The 19,031-nt window shown below is 38.3% G+C and overlaps 1 long non-coding RNA gene across 1 annotated transcript in view; it reads left to right on the plus strand.

Moving 5' to 3' along the window:
* The window catches only part of LOC102157680, a 133,436-nt gene that overhangs the window by 68,062 nt on the left and 46,343 nt on the right, over positions 1–19,031 (plus strand). The window contains exons 3-4 of the long non-coding RNA XR_001299904.2: positions 13,521–13,614; positions 14,815–14,897. This is a non-coding gene — a long non-coding RNA (uncharacterized LOC102157680). The remainder of the gene's footprint in view (positions 1–13,520; positions 13,615–14,814; positions 14,898–19,031) is intronic.

The raw sequence follows: 19,031 nt of genomic DNA on the forward strand, positions 1-19,031 counted from the left end.
CTAATAGCAATCCATTCTAAAATGGAAGTGATACTTCCAGAATTGGGCATATGAAAGGCCAGACGGCATAAGTTACTTACATAAGCCGATGACCCATATTCTCATGTCATCTGCTGTTACATTAGCATCTCTCACTCAACTGAAACCTATGTTCAGGCTAAGTTCCAGAATGTCAGAATAAAGACCTTTAGAAATCTGCTTTTCCCATAAAGGTAAAAAGAACATTGGAAATAACTATCAAAATCAACTTGTTTAGATTTTTGGAAATTAACAAAAGGCTTACGACAATCTGAGGAAAGTTTACTCAGAAAAACAGCTGGAATCAGTAAAAATTAGATGAGATTTATGGTGTTTTAATTTGCCCTAATACTATCCCAACTTCTCCAGCTCTGCAGTAGCCTTGAAAATCAACAGCCTCTACAACTTGTATATCTGTGAAAACCAAAAGCATAACAACCACTGAAGAGGGCAGAATGGGTTTGGAACTCCAAAAGAGACCTCTTCCCAGATAAGAGTCACTGTTTGACCTATCTGGTGGTTTGCAGAAAGTTCCATTATCAGAGCTTGTCTTTATTTGATTTGCCTCAGAACTGTCTCGGTGCAAACAGCGCTATCCTCAGGGCATTGGTCAAAAACAATCAGTGGCAATTATTTAAGACTATAGCTGTCCTGGAGTTCTCTTATGGCACAACAAGTTAAGTATCCAATGTTGTCTCTGCAATGACTTGGGTCACTGCTGTGGTACAGGTTCAATCCCTCTCCAATGTGGCGTTAGGAGTTGGGGCTGACCAAAAAAACTTGAAAGATGGGCGGGGGAAGTATTTAGGAGTGTTTTTTTTTTTTTAAAGTATATTTGAATTACAATATTGTGTTATTTTCAGGTGTAGAGCAAAGTTATATATATTTTTTCAGATAATTTTCCATTATAGGTTATTACAAGGTATTGAATATGGTTCTCTGTGCTATACAGTAAATCCTTGTTGTTTATCACTTTTCTGTATGGTAACATGTGCCCATTAATCCCATACTCCTGATTTATCCCTCTCCTCCTCTCTTTCCCTTTTGGTAGATGGAAGTTGGTTTCCTATGTCTGCGACTCTGTTTGGTACATAGATTCATTTGTATTATTTCTTAGAACTTTCATATAAGTCATATCCTACAGTATTTGTCTCTAACTTCACTAAGTATAATATTCTTTAGGTCCATCTATGTTGCTGCTGATGGCAATATTTTGTTCTTTTTTATGGCTGAGTAATATTTGGGGTGTGTGTGTGTGTGTGTGTGTGTGTGTGTGTGTGTGTACATACATATCTTCTTAAGCCAATCATCTGTAGATGACTACTTGGGTTATTTCCATTTCCTGGCTCTTGTAAATAGTGCTGCTATTAACATTGGGGTGCATGTATCTTATCAAATTAGTGTTTTCATTTTTTCTGGATATATGCCCTGGAATGGGATTGCTGGATCATATATATGGTAGTTATAAATTTATTTTTTTGAGGAACTTCCATGTTGTTTTCCATAGTGGCTGCAGCAATTTGCATTTTCAACAACAGTGTATGAGGGTTCCCTTTGCTCCACATCCTCTCCAACATTTGTTATTTGTAGATCTTTTGATGACAGCCATTCTGACAGGTGTGAGGTGATATCTCATTATTGTTTTGATTTTCATTTCTCTGATAATTAGTGGTGATGAGCATCTTTTCACATGTCTGTTAGCCAACTGTATGTCTTCTCTGGAAAAAATGTCTATTTAGATTTCCTGCCCACTTTTTGATTGGGTTGTTTTTTTGATATTGAGTTGTATGAGCTGTTTATATATTTTGGATATTAATCTCCTGTTGGCCATATCATTTGCAAATATTTTCTCCATTCCATAGGTGGTCTTTGCATTTTGCCGATGGTTTCCTTTGCTGTGCAAACGCTTTTAAATTTAACTAGGTCCCATTTGTTTATTTTTGCTTTTGTTAATTTTGCCTTTGGTGACAGATCCAAGTAAACATTGCTCTGATTTATGTCGAAGCATGTTCTGCTTATGTTCTCTTCTAGGAGTTTTATGGTTTCGGGTCTTACATTTAAGTCTTTTAATCTATTTTGAGTTTATTTTTGTATGTGATGTGAGGTAATGTTCTAATTTCATTGTTTTACATGTAGCTATCCATTTTTTCCAGAACTTCTTGTTGAAAAGATTGTCTTTTCTTGGAGTTTCTGTCATGGCGCAGTGGTTAATGAATCTGACTAGGAACCATGAGGTTGTGGGTTTGATCCCTGGCCTTGCTCAGTGGGTTAAGGATCTGGCGTTGCCGTGAGATGTGGTGTAGGTTGCAGATGCGGCTCAGATCCCGTGTTGCTGTGGCTCTGGCATAGGCTGGCGGCTACAGCTCCGATGAGACCCCTAGCCTGGGAACCTCCATATGCTGCGGGTGCAGCCCTAGAAAGGCAAAAAGACAAAAAGAAAAAAAAGATTGTCTTTTCTTCATTGTATATTCTTGCCTTCTTTGTCTTAGGTGAATTTATTTCTGGGCTCTCTATTTTGTTACATTGATCTACGTGTCTGTTTTTGTGCCAGTACCGTATTGTTTTGATTACTGTGGCTTTATAGCATCGTCTAAAGTCTGGGATTAATGATACAACCAGCTTGGATCCTTTTTTGTCAACAATGCTTTGGCAATTCTGGGTATTTTATGGTTCCATATGAATTTTAGGATTATTTGTTCTAGTTCTGTGAAAAATGTCTTGGGTTTTTTTTTTTTTTTTTTGTCTTTATAGGGCCGCACCTGCAGCACATGGAGGTTCCCAAGCTAGAGCCACAGCAGCACCAATTCCAAGCTGTATCGCTGACCTACACCACAGCTCACAGCAACGCCAGATCCTTAACCCACTGAGTGAGGCCAGGGATCAAACCCGCAACCTCATGGTTCCTAGTCGGATTCATTTCTGCTGCACCATGATGGTAACTCCTGTCTTTGGTATTTTGATTGGGGTTGCACTAAATCTGTAGATTTCCTTGGGTAGTATGGACATTTTAATAATTTTTTTTTTTGTCTTTTGTCTTTTTGTCTTTTGTTGTTGTTGTTGTTGCTATTTCTTGGGCCGCTCCCGCAGCATATGGAGGTTCCCAGGCTAGGGGTCTAATCAGAGCTGTAGCCACCGGCCTACGCCAGAGCCACAGCAACGCGGGATCCAAGCCGCGTCTGCAACCTACACCACAGCTCACGGCAACGCCGGATGGTTAACCCACTGAGCAAGGGCAGGGACCGAACCCGCAACCTCATGGTTTCTAGTCGGATTCGTTAACCACTGCGCCACGACGGGAACTCCCACATTTTAATAATATTAATTCTTTGAATCTAAGAGCACAGAATATCTTCACAATTTTTGGAATCATCTTCAATTTCCTTCATCAATGTTTTTTATTGTTTTCAGTTTATAGGTCTTTACCTCCTGGTTAAGTTTATTCCTAGGTTTGTGTCTGTGTCTATATGTATGTGTGTGTGTGTTTTGTTTTGTTTTGTTTTTTTGTCTTTTTGCCATTTCTTGGGCCGCTCCCACGGCATATGGGAGGTTCCCAGGCTAGGGGTCTAATCTGAGCTGTAGCAGCCAGCCTACACCACAGCCACAGCAACGCAGGATCCGAGCCTCGTCTGCGACCTACACCACAGCTCACGGCAATGCTGGATCCTTAACCCACTGAGCAAGGGCAGGGATCGAACCCGCAACGTCATGGTTCCTAGTCGGATGTGATTTTAAAATGATTTTTATTTTTTACTTTCTCTTTCTGGTATTTCATTATTGGTGTATAGAAATGCAACAGATTTCTGCAGATTAATCTTGTATCCTGCAGCCTTGCAGAATTCATTTATTAGTTCTAATCGTTTTTGTGTGGAGTCTTTAGGGTTATCTATAAAATATCATTCCCTGCAAATAGTGACAGTTTTACCTCTTCCCTTGCAATTTGGATTTTTTTTATTTCTTTTTCTTGTTTGATTGCTTTGGATGGGATTTCCAATACTGTGTTAAATAGAAGTGGTGAGAGTGGGCATCCTTATCTAGTTCCTGATTTTAGAGAGAAAGCTTTCAGCTTTTCACCATAGAGCATGGTGTTGATTGCGATTTTATCATAAATCGTCTTTATTATGTCGGAATATATTTCCTCTGTACATGCTCTGATGAGAGTTTTTATCATGAATAGATGCTGAATTTTGTCAAATGCTCTTTTTGCATCTATTGAGATGATTGAGTGATTTTAATCTTTCTTTTTGTTAATGTGGTATATCACAGTGGTTGATTTGCAAATGTTGAACCATCCTTGTCACCCTGGAATTGACAATGCCGTGTGATCCTCTTTTTTTTGTTGTTGGATTTGGTTAGCTAATGTTTTGTTTTTGTTGAGGATTTTTGTATCTATATTCATCAAAGATATTAGCCTGTAATTTTCCTTTTTAAAGTATCTTTGTCTATTTGGCCTTGTAGAATGAATCTGGGAGTGTTCCTGCTGTGTCCAGTGCTGTGGGGCAGTGGGAGATCCTGGAAGAGGGAAGGCATGGCATAATAAATCACAGAAGACTCCTACATTTAGAAAAGTGGGGGATCAGGAGGCACTCCGTTCCACAGAACAAAGGCGCCTAGGTTTCAGCCCACATGCCTTTTATTAGAGAAAGTGATGTAGGTTAATGAGCAAAATCAGGTGCAGTTAATGATAAGGCTGTCTCTTAGTGGTTGTGCTTTTGCATGTGCACTGAATTTGTTTACTGCGTCATTCAGCAGTTTCCATGGTCTCCAACATGTTCCCTCCCTTTTAGTTTTTTGGAATAGTTTGACAAGGATAGGTATAAATTCTTATTTATATGTTCTGTAGAATTTCTCAGTGAAGCTCTGTGGCCCTGGACTTTTGTTTGGAATGAGTTTTTAAATCATAGATTCTATTTCACTTCTAGTAATCAGTCTGTTAAAATTGTTTCTTCTTAACTCAGTCTTGGCAAGCTATATATTTCTAGAAACTTGTCTATTCTTATGGGCTGTCCAATTTGTTAGCATATGACTGTTCATAGTATTCTCTTATGATTTTTTGTATTTCTGTGGTATTAGTAGTTGTTTTGCCTTTTTCATTTCTTATTTTATTTGGGTTCTCTTTTTTCCTTGGTGAGCCTGAGTAAAGGTTTATCAATTTTGTTTATCTTTTCAAAAAAACAGCTCTTGTTCTCATTGTTCTTTTCTGGTTTTTTTTTTTTTTTGGTCTCTATTTTATTTATTTCATCTCTGATATTTATCATTTCCTTCCTTCTATTGAATTTGGGCTTTGTTCTTCTTTTTCCAATTATTTTAGGTGGCAGGTTATGTTATGTGTTTGAGATAGTTCTTGTTTCTTGAGAAAGGCCAGCCTTGCTATAAATTTATCTCTTAGAGTCTCTTTTGCTATATCCCTTAGATTTTGGAAAATTGTGTTTTCATTTTCATTTGTCCCAAGATATTTCTTTCTTTTTTCTTTCTTTCTTGCTTTCTTGCTTCCTTTCTCTCTCTCTCTCTCTTTCTTTCCTTCTCTCTCTCTCTCTCTTTCTTTCTTTCTTTTTTTAGAGCCACACCTGCAGCACATAGAGGTTCCCAGGCTAGGGGTCCAATCGGAGCTGTAGCTGCCAACCTACACCACAGCCACAGCAACTTAGGATCTAAGCCACATCTGCGACCTACACCACAGCTCATGGCAATGCTAGATCCTTAACCCACTGAGCGAGGCCAGGGATTGAACCTGCGTCCTCATGGATACTGATCAGATCCGTTTCTGCTGAGCCATGGTGGAACTCCTGACTCGAGATATTCTGATTTTTCTCTTTAATATCATCATTGAGCCCTTTTTTTGAAGTATAATTGATTTACAATGTTGTGTTAATTTCTGCTGTACAGCAATTAATTATTAATATGTATAATTGAATTAACTATCAATTGTACACATATACACATTATTTTTCATATTCTTTTCCATTATGATTTATCTCAGGGTGTTGTGTGATTCCCTGTGCTATACAGTAGGACCTTGTTGTTTATCCCTTCCATTTGTAATGCATCTACTAACCCCAAATTCCCAATCTATCCCTCCCCCACTCCCACCCCTTGATAGCCACAAGTCTGTTCTCTGTGTCTGTGAGTCTGTTTCTGTTTTGTAGATAGGTTCATTTGCGCAATGTTTTAGATTTATATGGCGATATCATATAGTATTTGTCTTTCTCTTTCTGACTTACTTCACTTAGTATGATAATCTCTAGTTCCATCCATGTTGCTGCAAATGGCATTTTTTCATTGTTTTAATGGCTGAGTAGTATCCCATTGTATATTTTGTATCACATCTTCTTAATCCATCCATCTGGTGATGGACATTTAGGTTGTTTCCATGTCTTGGCTATTGAGAGTAGTGCTTCTGTGAACATAGAGGTGCATGTATTTTTTAGAATTATAGTTTGTCCGTATATATGCCCAGGAGTGGAATTGCTGGATCAATTAGCAACTCTATTTTTATTTTTTTTCTCAAACTTTTTGGAAAATACCCAAAGAAATTAAGAAAAAAATTTGTACAGATACACAAAAAGAAACAAGTTGGCAATGATAGTGTAAAATGATAGTGTAAAAAATGAAAGCCTATGTACCAAAAATCATAGGTTCTTTCTCCTAACTGCATCACGATTTAGACTGAGAAACTCTCAATGATTCTCTTTTGAACCTTTGAATGTTTAAGAATAGAGGAAATACCATCTGCTTCATCATCTGCCCTTGCCCCAGGATGAAAGAGTTGCACTGGCCAGAAAAGCAGAGTCATATCCCAAACACAGAGGAATGACTGCTTCTCTGTGGAAATTAATAAGATTGGGGGAATGTTGGCCAAAGGAGACTTTAGCCATAATTCTAATGCTTGCTTTTTTATAAAAAGTGTATATTTCTGAATCGCTCATATAATTAGAAATATTGGACAAAACAAAACCCTTAAGTACCTGAGTACATTTTAGGACATATCTCACCTTTAACCTTTATTTATCACTGGACAATATTTTGCTGGTTTTCTTACTAGTCTTGAGTGGAATTCTATTTTCTAACTCATCTTATTAAATCCTTGTCTCAGATTAATGTTCTTTTCAAAATGTCTGTAGAAACTTCTGGACTTGAGGATATTTTACCACCAAAAGCTCTACTCTGGCTTGTCCTGTCATAGTCACTGCCCAACAAGTGACCCTATTTGGGGGTTGGGCTAAGTAATAAGGGGTTCTGCCTCAGGTTCCACTTCTTGTTTCTTCTGTTCTTCCTCTTTGTGGTCCTGTAACGGTATCACCACACAAGCAGTCTCTGAGGAAAAGAGAGAACTTCAGCAAAAATTCTGGCTATCCCAACTATTAGTTTCTCATTTAGCATAGTACCACCACTTTAGCAATCAGTAATTTGCCTCTGATAAAGCAATTTATAAAAATCTTCATTTAAGCCAGAAGCTTTTTTTTCTTACAAAAGTCAACATGTCTAGCAGAGTAAATGCTACCTTTAAGCCAAAATCCAATATTTAAGCCCAAAACAGCATTTCAAAACAGAACTGTATAATATAGTTGGATCACAATTGACTAAGAAGAGAACAAAAGGAGGTGGGTTTAGGTCTAGGTTTGCTAAAATGAACTTTCTCAAAGTATAGATTACATATTGAAACAGGTTATTAGAGATTGCCTTCTTGGGGATCTTTAAAAATAGAATACACAGGAGTTCCTGCTGTGGTGCAATGGGATCAGTGATGTCTCTGCAGCACCAGGATGCAGGTTTGATCCCCAGCCCAGCACCGTGGGTTAAAAGATCCATCGTTGCTGCAACTGTGATGTAGAGTCACAACTGTGGCTTGGATCTGATCCTTGCACAGGGAACTCCATATTCTGCAGGGTGGCCAAAAAAAGAAAAAGAAAGAAAGAAAGAAAGAAAACAACAACAGCAAAAAATAGAATAGACAATCATTCTTCTCGAATGATTTAGCTGCAGACCTGCTTGGAAGCAAGAACTGAAATAAATGCTCTCCTGGGGTCTCCTATGGTTGGTCTAATCTATGAGTTCCGACAGCCCTTGTCCCCACCCACTGACTGCATCCCAGGTCATCTTGGCATAGCAGAGATATGGAAGTTGATGAGAAGAGGACACTAGCAGCAGTGGCATTTGGATTACTTCACCACAAGAATTGAGAAGAAATGTTTACAGTGCTCTGTCAGTCCACCAACTGAGCAGTTAGTGTAAGCAGGCAGTACAGCATAATCCTTCAGTTATTTCTAGAATCCTGATAACTCAATCAATTCTTGAACAAACTAAGGAAAATAGTTACCTCCTCCCACAGAAATATGGTAAAGTTGTGGTTCCAATCTGAACATAATACTGATCAGAACACAACAATGATGTTCTTTTCTTATACTCCTGCATGAAGTCCAACTCGTAGTCAAAGTCTAAGGCAGGGAGTTCCTGTCGTGGTGCAGTGGTTAACGAATCTGACTAGGAACCATGAGGTTGCGGGTTCGGTCCCTGCCCTTGCTCAGTGGGTTAACGATCCAGCGTTGCCGTGAGCTGTGGTGTAGGTTGCAGACGCGGCTCGGATCCCGAGTTGCTGTGGCCCTGGCGTAGGCCAGTGGCTACAGTTCCGACCTGACCCCTAGCCTGGGAACCTCCACATGCCGCAGGAGCGGCCCAAAGAAATAGCAAAAAGACAAAAAAAAAAAAAAAAAAAAAAAAAAAAAGTCTAAGGCAGGTGATATTTTTTAAAAAGTGTTTTGTTCATGGTGTATGTTTATTGGAAATTCTGTAGGATGCGTGTAACTGGCATAAATCTCATAATATGGATCAGTTTTTCAAGAAATGTACCTTTTTTCATTTTTCTACAACTTAATTTCTCTCTCTTTTTTAGTATCATTCTGCCAAGTTAGAGACATGTAATCCTACTCAGTTTGACGTTCCCACTGTTCCTTTCCCAAGATCTGGGGACTCACATAAGATGGGAATGGGTAGTATCTTGTCTTTGTCCTTGTTCATCAGTCTATACTGGCATCTTCAGAAATGTACCACATCCTGTTTGATTCCTCTGTCTTTGGCCCAAATGGCTGTTGCATTGTCTCTCCTGACCCCAAAGCCTCTCTGAATACACTCTCTTTCCCTATATCCATGTTCCCTCACCATTCCTAGACTGCAGAAACCTAGGTGGGGTGTCTAAGGTCCTGCCTCAAGTCTGTGTTATTCTCAGGTGTGTGGAAAGCATTTTGCTTCTCCTCACACCACTCTAAGGCCTGAGGGATGCTTTGAGGCTGCCTCTGTCCCACCTGCCAAGGCGCAGTTATTTCCTCTGTGCCCCCCATGCTGGGTGAGGAGGACTCTGGTATCTAGAAACCTCCCTGGGCTCTATCTGGGGATGCACCACAGTTTTCCTCTACTCCTGTTCCTCATACCAGATGAGATGAATTGGGGAAGGACCCTAAACTCTTTCTTAGGAACCCACCAGTATCTAAACTTTTTCCTTTCCTTCCAATTTTTTCTCTTCATCTTCGAGTCCAAGTAAATATCATTTAGTCTCAGAGGTGACACCTACAGATCTTCCACATTGCCCATGCTCAGAGAGCTTCAGGGTTTGAGTTTGGCATATTCAAAAACCTTTTCTGCTGTGACAGCCTTTCCCCAAGGTGATCAGTGCTTCATAGTATAGCTTTAAATGGGTGTATAAATGAACTACCAGGAATTAGAAACCTGTCTGTTAATATATCAAAATATGGTGCTTCTCTGCTGCTATAAAAGAAATTTAATAACAAGAGGCAATGAGCTAGGAGATTTCAGTGCCAGGTAAGAAGTAGGACATTCCCCAACCCCCTGCCTCTCTCTCTCTCTCTCTCTCCCTGCCTCTCTCCTCTCTCTGGCAGTGTGTGAATGGCCCTAGCTATTTCCTTGGGTTCAGAATGACTTTAGTTTTTACTGCACTCTCAGGCAGGTATCTATTACTCCATCAGTTGAAATCTACTTCATTGGCATCTGGAAAACCCTCTCCAGAGAAAAGGTGAGTATATTTCCCTGCTACTTCAGGATTTGAGTTAGAGCCTAATCCTACTACATCTTGAGAGGGAGGGCCCTCAGTGGGCACATGATGGCTGCCCACATACCCTTAGATAGGGAAACTGGCAAGAAAAAGTAGAAATAAATGAATCTCTGCTACCTTGGAAATTAGTTCTTCCAACAGATTGCGTTAGCACTTGGAATCACTGCCTTAACTACTAAAATTGATTAAATTAGCAGCTCTGTATTTTGCCAAGATTTTTATAGCCCCCCCCCCCACTTCTCAACAAATTAAAACCTGGCTTGGAGGAGAGTGTAGTAGACTGGAGACATTTCTCCTCCTGTTGCTAGATGCTGGTGTAGCAAGCTTTTGACAGTTTTTAAAGAGAAACATTTAATTCTTGATTACTACTCCTTATGTGTCTTATATCGGGACTGCGGTATGGGTGTGTAGAAGGAAAAGAGATGTAATATTGAAGAGTTAAAGTATTTGTAATTTGGAGTTTAAAAATCATGGATTCACTGAAGATTTTATTATTACTATAAAAAATAGAATTATTTCATTTCAAAGGTAGTGCTCGATCTTTGGTAATATGTTAATGAGTTGAATAAAATATTCCATGATATAAATGTCAAAGCTAGTGCAAACTAACAGATTTAAAACATTTCAAATTTGTCTTAAAATATAATAACTAACAATCATACGTACTGTCCAAAATGACAACACTCTCCAAAAATCTAGAAAAGATATAATGTTCAACTTAATGCAAAAGGATAAGGTAGAATGAAGAAATATGTATTATGATGTTCAAAGTAATGTTATCATCTCGACTTCCAATTCAAATGAAACACATATTTTTACCACACTCTGTACTCATAACTTTTAAAGTATGCATTTTTGCTTGTGTTAAAATTGGAAGTGAAAATAGGACAAATATATACATATATATATATACTACATATATATATACGATGATCACAGCAATATTTGTTCGTTTTTTTAAAAAACTGCATGAATAAAAGCCCAAAAGGAAATGCAGAGTATTATTAATGGCTGTCTTTTGGATGGTGAGTATAAACACGATTTTTTATTTCTTTCTCCTTTTTGACATTTTCAAAATCTTCTATAATGAGGACGAATTTCTTTTACATTGACCAAATGAATTAAAAATTCTGTTTTTACAAGTATTTCCCACACTGTTTACTAAGTACAATATTATCTTTATGCTTGACATGATTTTGGGGAAAGTGGTAGGAGCAAGAATTAAATGCTAAAGTGGACACCGAGATGCATCAGTTTGCTCCATACAGTGTAACCAGGAAGCAGGTATCAGAACAAGGATCAAACACACTTTGGTCTTCAAAGAAATAAAGATACTGAATAGTTATAATTTCAGTTTAACTCTTCTCCTTTTGTGGCTAGATGGATGGCTTTGCTTTTGAACTGCCCAGTGTGAAGATCCGTGTGTGTAAATGCTCAGATCTCTCTGAGGTTGACAACTGCTTCCCTTTACCACATTGCATTTTACATAATGATTTCAGTGTAGAAATGTCATGGTGTAAAGTGGCAGGGAAATAGAAGCTGCTAAAATAAGGTAAAGCACTCTAGTTAAAAGGCTGTAGAGTTGCATGTTGATTGCTGAAGTTCTGCAGGTTTTATCTACACACCCAGTGAATTCTACTGATGAGGAAACAATAGAATCTGAACAATTAGGATCAAAAGGGGAGGATGTCTTTGATTATCTCTTTGATTGAAAGTAATAGTCACAATTTACTCGAGTATTTTGTAGGTGCTAAACTCATCCAAAATAACTTTCTCATCTGCTTTTAATGCAGCTGTTGGCATTGGTTTGTACAAAAATTTGTTTGAGAGGCTGGGGAACAGGTATGCCTTTGCCTGATTTATCTCCATATTGGAGCGCAAAAGAAAAACGTCAGGTCTGAAATCATGAATCCTATAGATGTTTCCAAGATAGATTCATGAATTAGTTACTTTCAAGTAGATTTTAATGAACATTTAAGCACTAGTCTGCCCCTGCTCTGTACTCTAAGAAAAAAATCACTATTTTACTAAACTTGTATTGAGAACTTTAGGGACAATCCCTAGTGCTGCATCTCAAAGACTGTCTGAAAAATTTTATAAATAAATGGTTTAAATGAATCACCAAAGATTGTTTCAGTGTTTCCCTGTCAGAAGGGAGACCATAGGTAATCATTTAAGATGTCAAAGAAAAGAAAAATCCAATGTGTACATGATATAGAATAGAAATCACAAAAATACAGATTTACAGGACAGAATGATCCTCGATGGGTGCCCCACCTGAGAGTATTCAAAATATAATGTAGTTCTAAAGCCTGCCAAGAAAGACTCCCACCTATTTTTTTTTTTTTTTTTTTTTTTTTTTTTTTTTTTTTTTTTTAGCACTAATACCTTTGTGCCTGCTGGAGTTCATGTGCTAGGACTAATTGATCATGGCAGCAGAGAGGGAGAGGATAGGCTGGAATATTGGTTAAATGGGAAGTTTCCTAGATCGAGAACATGGTTAAGAGTGGATAATGACCCCCAAGAAGTGGCACATCAGAAATGGTCAGCAAAGTTGCTGCATGAAGCAGAGCCTACATCTAAGAAAACCTAGATGCTGTGGCTCTGGCGTAGGCTGGTGGCTACAGCTCCCATTCGACCCCTAGCCTGGGAATCTCCATATGCCGCTGGAAAAGGCAAAAAGACAAAAAAAAAAAAAAAAAAGAAGAAGAAGAAAGCCTAGATAAGTCAGTCAGGCCAGGTAGATGCAAGTGCAAGGGTGGAACCAAGAGTAAAGAAGTGGTACCGTTAGGGGGTTCTTGTTGTGGCTCACTGGTAACGAACCTGATTAGTGTCCCTGAAGACTTGGGTTCCATCCCTGGCCTCACTCAGCCGGTTCAGAATCCTGCATTGCTATGAGCTTCGGTGTAGGTTGCAGATGAGGTTCTGACCTGGTGGTGTTGTGAGTGTGGCATAGGCTGGCAGCTGCAGCTCTGATTCCACCCCTAGCTCAAGAACTTCCATGTGGTACAGGTACTGCCCTAAAAAGACAAAAAAAAAAAAAAAAAAAAAAAAAAAAAAAAAAAAGAAAGAAGGAAAGAAAAAGAAAAAAGAAATGGTAGAGTTAGACAATGGGTCTACCTATAAGAAGGGTTCTGAGAGCAGAGACCTGGTAGCCAGAAAGGGGTGGAGAGTTGAAATGGATAGACAACGTCAGGATCAGTTCCTCTTCTATAAAAGGGTGATGATAGTAAAACCATCTCAGGATATTATTGAAAGAATTAAATGAGGTAATGCCTGAAGGAAAAAAAAAAAAAAACTCTCCAGGTAACCAAAAATGGATCTAGAACAGGAAAGGGCATAAAAGAAGTAAGCAAAATAGATACTCAGAGTGGATGCCCAGGATTCTCTGGACGGTTTTTATGTGTCCAAGTTTTCTCATCAGTTCCCTTTTCACTTCTAGAATCCGAGAGTCTTCTGAGACTGGAGCCTTTTCCTATCATACCATCCAGCTAACACCAGCTCTCAAGAAGTATGATTTCATTACTACATCTAAAGTAAGTTTCTACATAACAAAGCTATTTCTGCAGCCCCCAAATAATGCATGTCAATGGCTATTTGTTTTTGTCTGTTTAGCATTAATTCCCCATAGAGAGTTGCTTTTAAGCAAGTTGCTTTTATACAAGCACATCATACATACATAGCGAGCTGCTTTTAAATAAGTGCATCATTTCACACTTGATCATAGACTTCAATGATAGAGGGACAATAAAGGACAAAATAATCCAACAGGATAACTGAACCATCTACAGCATCCCTGTATTTGCTGTCTATTACTGCATAACAAATTACCCCAACATTTATCACCTTAAAACACAATTATTGGAGTTCTCTTGTGGTGGAGTGGGTAAGAATCCGGCATTGTCACTGCAGCAGCTCTGATCACTGCTGTGGTGTGGGTTTGATCCCTGGCCTGGGAACTTCCACATTCCACAGGCATGGCCAAACAACAAAACAAAACACAATTATTATCTCACACAGAGTGTCAGAAATTCTGAAGTGGGAGTTCCCGTCGTGGCTCAGTAGTTAAAGCATCCAACTAGGAACCATGAGGTTGTGATTTCGATCCCTGGCCTTGCTTAGTGGGTTAAAGATCCGGCATTGCTGTGAGCTGTGGTGTAGGTCGCAGACGCGGCTCAGATCCCTCGTTGCTGTGGCTGTGACGTAGGCCGGCGGCTGCAGCTCTGATTTGACCCCTAGCCTGGGAACCTTCATATGTCGAGGGGGCGGCCCTAAAAAGACCAAAAAAAAAAAAAAGGGAAATTCTAAAGTGGCTTGGTTGGATAGTACCTGAAAACTGGGTTCAGCTCTTGGTGGGTGTTAAGCCAAAAGATGCAACCAAGCTAAAGATGGGGAGAAGGAAGAATTTATTACTACTTGTAACAAGTAAGAAGAACACGGAGGGGGGAATCTCTTCCAAAGCAGTGCCTCCCTGAAAAGCAAAGCTGGGAAAGTTTTAAGCTAAGGGTGCATACATATTCATGAAGGGGCCTGGGCAGTCAACAGAGTTGACTGCAGAGCTTTAGATGATTGAAGTCCCAAGTGTCGGAAAAGATCAACATCATCCCTTAGTTTCCAGTTAACCTGGTTGAGCTCTTCAGGCTAATTGTTACTGTTGAAACAGAACTGAGAGCCTTTACAACTGATATATTACCTTTGCTATTATTTCTTTTTCTTTTTCTTTTTTTTTGAATCAGACCAACAGCTTTATTGGAAAATCAGAGCAAAGCCCCTCTGCCCCCTCGGTTCTGGTAGCATCGGCGTCAGGCTCTGAGCATCCGTAAGTCCTGGAAGCCGAAAGTGCTTTTATTTCTTTTCCTGATGATAGTTGTTTCTTTCTGCATTCTTTTGTTCCCTTAAGATCATTAATTAATGAGAACTGTTCAAGGGCAAGCATTGTGGCCAGGCTTAGGTGACAAAATTCTTCTCTTATGGCAAGAAAGCTGTGTGATTAAGCTTCCATTAAAATGCCAGTAGTGGGAGTTCCCTTTGTGACTCAGCGGTTAATCTATCTCTATAGATTTATCTACTCTGGACATTTCACAGGAATAAAATCATACGGTCTTTTGTGCACTTAGCATAATGTTTTCAAGTTTCATCCATGTTGTAGCACAGATCATTTCTTCATTCTTTTTTATTGCTGACTAATATTCCATTGTATGGATATACACAATCTGTTCTTTCATCAGTCGATGGACATTGCATTGTTCCCATTTTTTGGCTATTATGAATAATGCTGTTATAAGCATATATGTACAACTTTTTGTGTGGACATATGTTTTCATCTCTCTTAGGTTAAATTGCTATGTCACATAGTAATTCTGTGTTTAAACTTTGAGGAACTGCCACACTGTTTCGAAGTGGATAAACTACATTCCCAACAGTAGTATACAAGGGTTTTAATTTCTCCACATCTCCATCAATACTTGTCGTCATCTGTTTTTTGACCCACATCATGTTGGGTGTGAAGTGGCATCTCATTGTAGGTTTAATTTGCATTTCCCCAATGGCCAATGTTGAGACTCCCTAAGTGAGTATGCCTATGTAATATTGAACATCCCCTGGTGATGAACATCTTTTCATTGATCTTTGCCATTTGTATATCTTTGGAGAAATGTCTGTTCGGATATTTTGTTCATTTTTAGCTTGGGTTATTTGGTTTTGAGTTGATTTTTGTATGTCGTGTGAGAAAGTGGTACAACTTCATCTTTGCAGTTGTTTCAGCACTAGTTGTTGAAAGACATCCATTTTTAAATCATAGGTTATTTTGGATAAATACTAATAATATCTAAGATTTGTTGAGCACTGTGTATGTGCTAGGCACTGTTCCAAGGCTTTACATATGCTACCTTATTTAACCCTTACACTAATTCTAAGGGGCTTTATCTCCCTATGAGGCAATGATTGGGGAGAGAAGAAGGAAGCTAAATGTTAATTGCTTCTCAGTGGCAGAAAGAAAAACTAGAAGGATGTAACCCAGCTATTTTTTTTTTTTTTGGTCTTTTTTTTAGGGCCACATCTGAGTCATATGGAAGTTCCCAGGCTAGGGGTCAAATTGGAGCTGTGGCTGCCAGCCTACATCACAGCCACAGCAACACTGGATCCAAGCTGTGTGAGCAACCTGTGCTTGCAGCAACACTGGATCATTTTACCCCCTGAGTGAGGCCAGGGATTGAACCTGCATCCTCACGGATACTAGTTGGGTTCTTAAACCACTGAGCCACAATAGGAACTCCATAAACCCAGCTTTTATTCTTTTCCTTGCTTTTAATACAAATGGTAGTGACTAGACTCCCTGATATGGATGGCATAATGTTAAGGGAAAAGCAAAAGCAAAGGACAGGGGATCTATTCAAATTCTATTTTGCTTTTATGAATGGCATTTTGACCGGAAAAGGCGATAAAATGTTTAAGAGACAACCAAAGCTCTTGATAGGGGTGATGATGCTTAGGGAATACTGTATGATCTATTGAGTTTAAAGCCCTTAGCCCAGAGAGATTATAGCTAAAAATGAAAGATCTTACAGATGCGATAACTCAGTTGTTGGCATCATTTTCTTTCAAATGTGGACAACAGGAATGCTGGAAGATTGAAGACTTGCTGGCTTTCAGAATGAATCAGGTACTCAATTCTGTCAATCCTAGAAAAGAGTTTGGCAGCAAGTGCAGACAGAATCCTACAATGGCTTTTTTTTTTTTTTTAGGACTGCACTTGCGGCATATGGAAGTTCCCAGGCTAGGGGTCAAATCAGAGCTGCAGCTGCCGGCCACAGCCACAGCCACAGCCACAGCAATTCAGGATCTGAGCTGAGTCTGTGACCTACACCACAGCTCACATTAACACCGGATCCTTAATCCACTAAGCAGGGCCAGGGATCGAGTCCACATCTTCATGGATACCAGCTGAGTTGTTTCTGCTGAGCCACAATGGGAACTCTTAGAATGGCTTTTAAAGTGGATAGTTTGTGATTATTTAGGAAGAGAAGTTGTGACCAGTAGGAAATGGCATGGGTTCACCATTCAAGTTGACATCAATTTGTTAGTAATTCTCTACCTCTATATATACTAATATGTAATAGTTTGCAGTAACAGCTCTCCATAAATTACATTTTCAGGTTGAAAAACAATATTTGAAGAGATAGGATTAGCACTAATAATTTGGAAAAGTATCATTCTTTTCCAACAATGATTTGGCACTTTAAATTTGAGTAAGATTTAGAAAAATATTTTATTTCTGTATATATCTGCATTCCCCTATTGACTTAATTAATTAGATCTGTTCCATTTACATAAGAACATAAATATTTTAGAGTAAAACTCATTTAATAAATGAACAAATTTATTAAGATGTAATTACTTTTCTAAATTCTTTGTTTTAAGAGTCATAATTAGAATGTGGATTACAAAATATTCTTCATGGAGCCTTCAGGGAGGTTTGGCTTGTCTTTCTGTGATTTTATTTGGCTTAAAGTTAAACGTGCATTAATATGGAATGCAAGATTTACAATTGGAGTCATTTCATATTGATAAAGCAAAGGTTTATTAAAAACAAGTTATTGGAGTTCCCACTGTGGTACAAGGGGATCTGCAGCATCTCTGCAGTGTTGAGATGTGAGTTCGATCGCTGGCCTGGCACAGTGGGTTAGGGATTATGTATTGGTGCAGTATAGGTCACAAATGGGGCTCAGATCTGGTTGCCAACGGGGTGGCAAAAAAAACCTAAAAAAACAAAGTATTGTTTAAGATGGGGAAATGGAGAAGAAAAGCATCCCAAGTGGAAGGAATTTCTGATTAGGCTTCATGTTTTCCACATATAAACAATTATATATATTATTTATTATATATATTATTTATGTGGCAAAAAAAAACCTAAAAAAAACATAGTATTGTTTAAGATGGGGAAATGGAGAAGAAAAGCATCCCAAGTGGAAGGAATTTTGATTAGGCTTCATGTTTTCCCACACATAAACAATTATATATATTATTTATTATATATATTATTTATGTGGCAAAAAAAACCCTAAAAAAACATGGTATTGTTTAAGATGGGGAAATGGAGAAGAAAAGCATCCCAAGTGGAAGGAATTTCTGATTAGGCTTCATGTTTTCCCACACATAAACAATTATATATATTATTTATGGACCTAAATTATGGATGTAAATATGGATTGTACGGATATAAGTAGGAACAGTAGAAATGTATGCATGGAATTAATACACTTTAGGACTGTGATTATCTCTGGAGAAAGGGAAAAGGGGAGGGGAGCGTTTAGGGCTTTAGCTTTATCTGTAATATTTTACTTCTAAGAATAAGAAACAGGGTGAGTTTTTCTTGTTATTTTTGTATGTTTGAAATATTTCATTAATTGAAAATTTGAAAACAAAAAGGAAAAAAGCAGCTTAATTCTCTGCTTACTTTTCTAAGGATCAAAGTGTTTACCTCCTGTTGATTTGAAAATATGTTTAACTTTGAATAAGACTCAAAGGGTGCCTAGGGAGTTAATTTTTTTATAATCTTAGTGTATACTAATAATAACAACAGCTACAGTTTATTAAGCACGTACAGTGTGCCAGGCACTATGGGAGGTGCTTTAAATAAACTTTCTATTGGTTCGACAGTAACTGTGTGAAGAAGGTATTTCCTTTATTCCCATTTAACAGATGGCAAGGTGAGCTGTAGTTCTAATACATTGCTGGTGATAAATATGCTAAGTGAAAATTCAGATTTCCAAATGTCAAGTTTAATATCCCAAAGATCATTTATCATATAATAGTTTTCTTTTTCTCAAGAGTTTTCTCTACATGTTAATGTATTTACTTGAGAAAAAAAAATATGGACAGAGAAAAAGAAGATAAAAAATTGCCTATAATTTCACTATCACGCAGAGAAAATTACTGCTAGATCTTGATAGTG

Source organism: Sus scrofa, chromosome 12 (genome assembly GCF_000003025.6).
Source record: "Sus scrofa isolate TJ Tabasco breed Duroc chromosome 12, Sscrofa11.1, whole genome shotgun sequence".
In the NCBI taxonomy this organism is placed as follows: Eukaryota; Metazoa; Chordata; class Mammalia; order Artiodactyla; family Suidae; genus Sus; species Sus scrofa.